At 42.2% G+C, this 9085-nt stretch overlaps 2 pseudogenes; both read right to left on the bottom strand.

The window, feature by feature from the left end:
• Positions 1-2848: 2848 nt before the first annotated feature.
• Positions 2849-3779, bottom strand: LOC130875675 (dehydrodolichyl diphosphate synthase complex subunit Nus1-like; annotated as a pseudogene).
• A 904-nt stretch (positions 3780-4683) lies between these two features.
• Positions 4684-5587, bottom strand: LOC130875527 (actin-related protein 2/3 complex subunit 2-like; annotated as a pseudogene).
• Between the last annotated feature and the right edge of the window lie 3498 nt (positions 5588-9085).

The raw sequence follows: 9085 nt of genomic DNA, 5'->3' as shown, positions 1-9085 counted from the left end.
CCCAAATATTAATTGTCGACCTTAGTGTAGCCTCCTGTTTCAATGCATTCAGGGCTGTTCCCTAGCTTCTCTTCTGTCAGGTTCACTGCAAATGCTTTGATGTGAGGCTTTTGAGCCACTTGGACTGGAGTTTTCTTCAGGATGATGAATATGGCGCTGTCTACTTTTTTCTCCACATCGAAATGCGATTAGAGTGGCACCGTATGTTAAAGAAGATTTCAGTTTCCCATTGTGTATTTCTGGCTTCTTTATAAAATATCAGGTATTCATAGGTATGCAGATTTGTATCTGGTTCGTTGATTCAAATCCCTTGATTAACATGTTTATTTTTGACACTATCTTTGGGGTTTGGATACTATAGCTATGGGATATAATTTCTAATACCTTGTGCACTATTCATAGAATGCCTGCATTTTCTCTCCATTGTGTCACGATTACCTGAAGAGAAAACATTTTATGTTGATGTGTAGCTACTCTTTCAAAGAAGTTATATGTGATTATTGGTCCATGCCTGGTGTGTGTCATGACTTCTGGAGCAGCAACCTAGGAAAGAAGAGAAAGCTGCCTATGGAGAGACGCTTATGCCTTTCAATTTGAGTTACTGTGCACATGTACTATTCATGTACATTATCAATGTTAGGCCATAGAAAACTCTAAAGGTAGCTCCACCTGAACGAATCAGAAGAAGAATAGCCCCTAGAGGTGTAAGCACCACCTAAACCAATTGGAAGAAGAAAGTGAGTAGTTAGTCTTCCAGCTAAAATGCTCCAATCCCTAAGCCCTGAGCCCTAAGCTGTCTGTCTGTCCCTGTCTGTTTCTCCCTGTGGGTCTCAGTGACGAGCACCTGGGCAAGGATCTTCCAACTGCACTTGTCCAGGCCGTGACCCAGGTAGACCTGGAGCTGGTAACACAGAACATCAATTATCTGTTTGGTCATCTCGGGGATGTCCAGGAGCAGCACCATGCTTCTGTCAGAGGGCTCTTTGGGAAAGACCATCAGACAGGGCTCCAGCTGTGAGTTTACCAAGCACAGCTGCTGGTGCATGGAGAGCAGAACCTGGAAGGAGAAGAGCCCAGCCCAGCTGCACTCTACAGCAGGGATCACAGACTTGTACATTGACTCGCAGTGGTTTTAGATTTGTGATTGATCTCACTATTAGATGTATGATTAGGGAAAATCAGTTTCCAGTCTGTAAGCAGTTGTTTTGTCCTCTTGCCAGTGTTCTCTGCTTTCTAGGAGATTTTAGTTTTTTGAGATTTCTTTTATTAATTGTTGATCTTAGTGCCTGCACTATCACTGCTTTCTTTAGGAAGGAGTCTCCTGTGACAATGCATTCCAGGCTGTTCCCTAGCTTTTCTTCTATCGGGTTCAGTACATATGGTTTTATGTGAGGCTTTTGAATCACTTGGGCTGGAGTTTTTTTCAGGCTGAAAAATATGGTGTGTTATCTTCTTTTTTTCAATATACAATAGTCTCACTATTTTTTGCTTTACAGCTAGTATCAACATATGAGTGAGTCCATACCATGTTCATATTTCTGGGTTTGGGTTTCCTCACTCACTATTGGTTTTTCTAGTTCCATCAATTTGCATGCATGTATTAAGATATCATTAATTTTTGATTTTTAATGATTTATTAGGTTCTGAAATACTAAACATAAAATTGGATTTGGGTGCATAGGTAATGATGGTGGTAAGACAAATAATGGTGAACAAGGACAACAGACAAATCTCCTATAGTAAATATTCCTCCCGTTTGTGTATTTGAAGGATCTTGGACTTGTTAATACCGCTTACTAACCGGGCTTGTGAAACTGGTCCAGATAAAGTGGGCCCTGTTTACTCAGCATTGTTCGGAGGACAGGAGGAATGCCTGGAAACATTACTGCAGAATGGTTACAGCCCAGATGCACAGATGTGCTTGGTCTTCGGATTCAGTTCCTGTCTGTGGACAGCTTCAAAAGGAGTGAGTATATTTGTTACATTTTGCTTATATTTAGTTCCCAAGTGACTTTTCTTCATAGTGAAACTTGGTGTCTCTGTTAGTACTAAGTTGCTAATCTAGAAAAGGCCTGCTTCAGGATATGTTGTTCAATCTAGCAGAAGTGAGGTTGATAACACCAGGTTATTTATGTTTTTCTTTTTGAACCTGCATTATACTTTTAGTGTAACAATGTTAGGAAATACTTTAAATATATTAATATAAATATTAGGCCTACTCTGATGTCTTTGAAATAATTCAAGATTCAAAATTGTACTTATCAAGTAAGGCAGTAACTGCTTGAGATTTTTTAACTATAAAACTTTTTATTTATTTATTATTTTATAACCCTTACAATAAAACCTTGGTTTTAGATACTTTTTATTACTTTTTAATGTACATGGGTATATTGCCTGCATGTTGTCTATGCACTGCATTCACACAATGTCCACAGAGGCCAGAAAAGGGACTGGAGTTGTGGATCATTGTTAGCTGCTATCCTGGGAATCGAACCTTTGCCTTTGGTTTAGTAGCCAGTCCTCTTAACTGCTTAGCCATCTCTCTGGCCCCAATACTCTTACTTTTGACTGGTCTGAGATTTAGAAGTAGAAACTTTCAATGAGGACAACCTACATCTCTTGACAATCTGTTTCTGGCTTCTTTCATTCTCTTGGCCAAAAGTTTAGCATATTCTGCAGCCTCCTCTTACTGTCTTAGTGTGTTGTTCCTTCAGAGCAATAGGTTGGCACTTATGCTGTAGAACACTTGGCTAACAAAAGCCTGAATCATGGGAGCTTTAGTCCTGGGTTTCTTAGATTTTTTTCTAGGTGTGTACAAGGTTTTATATGTACTTTGTAACCACCAGAATCAATTGGGTCCTTTTCTCCAAAAGCCTGATGTCATGTTACACAACCAGGAACCGCTACTTTCCCAGGCACTCTGATGAAGGGCAGAGAAAATCTCCTCATAACTGATGTTTATTTGAGAAGGCAAGAGAAGGTCTCAGTCAATCTGATTTGCCAGGGAAGAAAGCCTAAGGTGCTGTCCACAGGACCAAACTTCAATACTAACTCAGGATCAGGAAAACCATGTGAACTAAGTCAGTCGTCTAGCAGATCTACATCCAAATCTCTGGCTGTCCTCTGCTGCTGAGCAAAAGTCCTGAGCAGCTCTCAGAATACCCGCGTTTCCATCTTCTGGGGACAGCACCTTCACTGTTGAAGGGCAATTTAATAAATAAATTAATTAATTGAAAAAAGAAAAAAAACTTGGTCTTCTTTGTCATTACTACTTGCAAATTCTGATGATTATTTGGAATAATCTCAGCCCAAAAGTTTCTGTTGTTGTTTCAAAATTTCATCTATTAATCTGGAATTATTTTTTGAATAGGCCTTGGTGGTCTTAGACAATAATGTAGAGATCCCCAAGGCCATACACCACACCACTGAGGCTCGCAGTGTCTGAGAAGCTGGGCTCATGCTCCTCCTTGGTGACCTGCAGCCCATGTGCAGTAGCAGCTTGTTCAGGAACCCGCCCTCCGAAGCCCAGCACAGCCGGGGTGGGGTGGCAGCCAGCCTGGGGCACAGTGAGGGTGCAGGTGATGATGCTGGTTCCTGCCAATGGCCAGGGCTTGCTGAGCGTGAAGCCAAGCAGCGCTAGGACCTCAGTAGAGACAGCTCAACAGCAGCTGCTCCAGATCCAGTTCCAGGGCAAGCAAAGGCAGAGCTAGGAGGTGAGTGCTGTGCAGGCAGAGCAGCACTTGCAGGACCTGCCACACCAGCTCCCACAGCCGGGTCATACTCCCATGGCGCTCGGTCACCGGCACAGTGTCCTCCCTCCATCCCACATCCCCGTGCCCCAACCCCTCACCACTGCCAACTCCTCACCTAGCCCCACTGCCATCTGCCTCCGCCCTCCTAAGTCTATTTATTTATGGCTTCCTGACAACAAATTGGTGACATCTTCTTTGAAAGATTGAACAGTTTTCAGATTCTACTTGTTCTTTTGTGCCCCGACCACTAAGGAATGGGAATATCTCTCAGTTCAGGAATATCACTTCAGTATCCACAATACATCCCTAACAGATTGGAGATTTCTATCCCCAGTTCTCCTTGTAAACCCACCCCTGACTCCTGTGGCCATAGATGCTATCAGACAACTAGATAAAAGCACTTGTCAACAAGTTTGACAACCTGAGTCTTCTTTCTTGTAAGTACCATATTTTTGTCTATTTCTAACATGAAACACCACAGTGGTGAAAAATAGCCTTCAGAAAGGTTTTTTTTTTTTTGATAGAAAGATTTTCTTTATTAATGACCCCAACCGTATTTCTTTAGATACAGGAGTTTTGAACTCAAATACTTAGAAGAATGCAAATTAAGATTGCATTATTTGCAACTCATTACCAGTCATATATTGCAAAGCAAACAGCTTGGAAAAGGGGAAAAGGAAGGGGAGTGAGGGAGGGAAAAATAAAAGAAGGGAATTAAGTTAATCAAGTGGACATTTTTTTCTTTTCTTAAATTCTTGGGAAATGTGAAGTCCTTGCAAGCACAGCTCGTTTCTGCAGGTTATTTGCCAAACTCGTACAAAATGGAACCCAAACGGAGAATCCCTTAAGAACCTGGCAAGGTGCAACATAAAGGGCTACGATTATCCAGTAGCAAGCAGTCCAGCCTTCCGCCAACAGAACTTCTTCCTCAGTTCCCAAGCATTAGCAGGATGAAAATGTCTTCCCCGTGATTGTTTTCATTTCTTTTTTCTCGGCATCTGGGCGTGCCCGGTTAAGCACCTTATGGAAGTTAGATGGTTTTGCTCGCATTCGTGTATGAATATAGGCCTTAGAGCACTTAATGTGGGAGTGCAGATAGTCCCAGAACGTGTGGATCAGGTTGATAGTGTTGTCTCAAGCAGTGGCATTGGTGTGGCGAGGGAAGAGCACGAAGGTAATGTAGCCAGTGTGGTCACCCACGGCAGCATCTGTGTCTCTCAGCTCTAGAGGAGGTTCCCTGTGATTAAAAAAGACCTGGGGTGCTGGGCTCTTCGTCCTTCTTTGAACTCCTGCATGAAGACCTTTCCAATGACATCATCGTCATCATCCTTAAACACCATGCTGAAGACCACTGTGACTCTGTCTTTTTTAGATTCAACATACATGGTCTCATCCTCCCGGCAATGGATAACTGCTCTGTACTCTCCTTCCTTGCCCTCTTCTTGGAATTGGAAGTATTTCTCAAAGACAGAGGCAAAGCAATTTTGCTTCAACATGGCAGCCTGCTGCACAATAGAATCCTTGGATGCAGGCAGATTTTCAAGGTCATATAGAAAAGAAACTTTGTATCCCGATTCTGGGTTTACCAAGAAACTCCCGTATACTCTCTTTAATAACTCATCAGCACCAGGTGCCTGAAGTTCCTTGCAGAATTTCAAAGGAATACTGACCATCACCTTTGTTTTTCTCCATTAGGATTTGAAATATGATAAAGGACACCATCAAAATCTGCAAATGGTACTTCTACAGCTTCTGGTTTCTTTCTGGCGTCCATGTTCTCCAATGAGAGCAAGCATCTCCTCGATGATGCAGTCGTTCACCTCCAGCAGGATCATGGCTGCGCCTGCCCCTGAAGCTTTAACCCGCCTGCCAAGCTGCCACTGCCTCCACCGCAGCCTCACCGATGATCCCGGTCCCCCCAGAAAGGTTTTTACTGGGCTTTAGCCTTTAAATCTCTCTCTTGATCAGATGATTCACTTGCTCAGATTGTTCACCATTTAGGTGATGAACTGTCTCTGTATGTCACAGTTGATTCTTGGTGTCTGTGTTTGCAGGATAGACTATTTCTCCCGCTAGGACCTGAAGAGCTTCGCAAATTTGTCATCAGGGTTTGAGATAGAGAGAAATATGTATTTTAAGAGAAATATATAGATTTGCCCATATTATTTATATTTTAACCTGTGGTTACCTGACTAGGAGAATTTGCTATGCTCAAATGACATGCAATGATCAATGTCATATAGAGCATTAAGGTTGCATGCCTTTGTGTTTGAGAGCTGTACAGTAACTGTCCCAGATGCTCAGAGTGTGCTGACAACGTTCTGTGATTCTTCAGTGTTTTTCACACTTGCTTTTTTCTTTGGGAATTGTACTTTTGATGGAAAGGGAGGGCATATAGTAGCAATGGCCAGTTTCATAAGCCCTTTGAGAGTGTGCTCTTTCTTCATTTAACACAGACTGTGTGAATACAGTAATTGGGAGTAGTTTGGGGCTGGTTTATTGAGCATGTCATATAGTACGCAAATTGAGAGAAAATACATTGGGTGAAAGTAATTTTATAGTTAAATTTGGAACATGTAAGGTTAAGCAGTGTTCTGGGAATTTTTCTTGTGGCATTGTAGGGGGATGAATAGATCTACAAATGTTTGAAGAATCTGGAAAATTAGGATAAGTATATATTAACAATAAATATGTCATTACACCTGTATTATAGAGTTTTAAGGAATTTTATACTCTTTATTATTATTTTTTTGTTGTTGAAAAAAATTTCCGCCTCCTCCCCGTTTCCCATTTCCCTCCCCGTCCTTCCACTCCTCTCTCCCTCCCACCACTCCCCTCCCCCTCTCCCAACTCCTGTCGCCCTCCCCCACTCCATTCCCCCTCCCTCTTGAGACTGAAGAGCAGTCCAGCTTCTCTGCCCTGCGGGAAGTCCAAGGTCCTCCCACTTCTATCCAGGTCCACGAAGGTGAGCATCCAAACAGGCTAGGCTCCCACAAAGCCAGTTCATGCAGTAGGATCGAAACCTAGTGCCGTTGTCCTTGACTTCTCATCAGCCTTCATTGTACACCATGTTCAGAGAGTCCAGTTTCATCCCATGCTTATTCAGTCCCAGTCCAGCTGGCCTTGGTGAGCTCCCAATAGATCAGCTTTACTGTCACAGTGGGAAGGTGCACCCCTCGCTGTCCTGACTTCCTTGCTGATGTTCTCCCTCCTTCTGCTCCTCATTTGGACCTTAGGAGCTCAGTCCGGTGCTCCAATGTGGGTCTCTGTCTCTATCTCCATCCATCGCCAGATGAAGGTTCTAAGGTGATATGCAAGATATTCATCAGTATGGCTCTAGGATAGGGTCATTTCAAGTTCCCTCTCCTCATTTGCCCAAAGTACTAGCTGGGGACTTCTCCCTGGTCACCTGCAAGCCCCTCTAGAAACAAGTCTCTTGCAAACCCTAAGATGGCTCCCTTAATTACGATATATACTTCTCTGCCCCCATATCCACCCTTCCTTTATCCCAACAATCCCATTCCCCCAAGATGCCCCCATCCTCCCCTTATCACGATTCTCACCCCATTTCCCCTTAACCCCACCCCACCTCACCCCATGTTTCCAGTTTTTGCCCGGCAATATTGTCTACTTCCAATATCCAGGCAGATGACTATATGTTTTTCTTTGGGTTCACCTTCTTATTTAGCTTCTTTAGGATCACAAATTATAGACTCAGTGGTCCCTATCCATGGCTAGAAACCAATTATGAGTGAGTACATCCCATGATCTTCTTTTTGGGTCTGGGTTACCTCACTCAGGATAGTATTTTCTATTTCCATCCATTTGCATGCAAAATTCGAGAAGTCATTGTTTTTTAGCGCAGAGTAGTACTCTAATGTGTATATATTCCACACTTTCTTCATCCATTCTTCCATTGAAGGACACCTAGGTTCTGGCTATTACAAAAAATGCTACTAGGAACTTAGCTGAACAAATGCTTTTGTCATATGATAGGGCATCTCTTGGGTATATTCCCAAGAGTGGTATTACTGGGCCTTTGGGTAGGTAGGTCCGAATTTTGAGAAATCACCACGCTGATTTCCAAAGTGGTTGGACAAGTTTGCATTCCCACCAGCAATGGCTGAGTGTGCCCCTTTCTCCACAACCTCTCCAGCAAAGGCTATTATTGGTGTTTTTAATTTTAGCCATTCTGACAGGTATAAGATGGTATCTCAAAGATGTTTCAATTTGCATTTCCCTAATCGCTAAGGATGTTGAGCATGACCTTAAGTGTCTTTTGGCCATTTGAATTTCTTCTGTTGAGAATTCTCTGTTCAGTTCAGTGCCCCATCTTTTAATTGGTTTAATTAGCATTTTAAAGTCTAGTTTCTTGAGTTCTTTATATATTTTGGAGATCAGACCTTTGTCTGTTGCAGGGTTGGTGAAGATCTTCTCCCAGTCAGTGGGTTGCCTTTTTGTCTTAGTGACAGTGTCCTTTGCTTTACAGAAGCTTCTCAGTTTCAGGAGGTCCCATTTATTCAATGTTGTCCTTAATGTCTATGCTGCTGGGGATATACGTAGGAAGTGATTTCTTGTGCCCATATGTTGTAGGGTAATTCAGACTTTTTCTTCTATCAGGTTCAGTGTGTTCAGACTGATATTGAGGTCTTTAATCCATTTGGACTTGAGCTTTGTGCATGGTGATAGATATGGATCTATTTTCAGTTTTCTACAGGTTGACATCCAGTTGTGCCAGCACCATTTGTTGAAGATGCTCTCTTTCTTCCATTGTATACTTTTAGCTCCTTTATCAAAAATCAGGTGTTCATAAGTTTGTGGGTTAAAATCCGGGTCTTCTACACGATTCCACTGGTTGACTTCTCTGTTTTTATGCCAATACCAAGCTGTTTTCAATACTGAAGCTCTGTAATAGAGTTTGAAGTCAGGGATGGTAATGCCTCCAGAAGTTCCTTTATTGTATAAGATTGTTTTGGCTATCCTGGGTTTTTTGTTTTTCCATATAAAGTTGATTATTGGCCTCTCAAGATCTGTGAAGAATTTTGATGGGATTTTAATGGGGATTGCATTGAATCTATAAATTACCCTTGGTAGAATTGCCATTTTTACTATGTTGATCCTCCCAATCTAATAGCAAGGGAGATCCTTCCATTTTCTGGTATCCTCCTCAATTTCTTTCTTCAAAGACTTAAAGTTGTTGTCAGATAGATCATCCACTTCCTTGGTTAGATTTACCCCAAGATATTTTATGCTATTTGTGGCTATTGTGAAAGGTGATGCTTCTCTGATTTCCTTCTCTGCTTCCTTATCCTTTGTGTATAGGAGGGACACTG

Source organism: Chionomys nivalis, chromosome 6, assembly GCF_950005125.1.
Source record: "Chionomys nivalis chromosome 6, mChiNiv1.1, whole genome shotgun sequence".
Lineage (NCBI taxonomy): Eukaryota > Metazoa > Chordata > Mammalia > Rodentia > Cricetidae > Chionomys > Chionomys nivalis.
The sequence above is the reverse complement of the archived record's forward strand: the minus strand, read 5'-3'. Positions and strand labels throughout refer to the sequence as shown.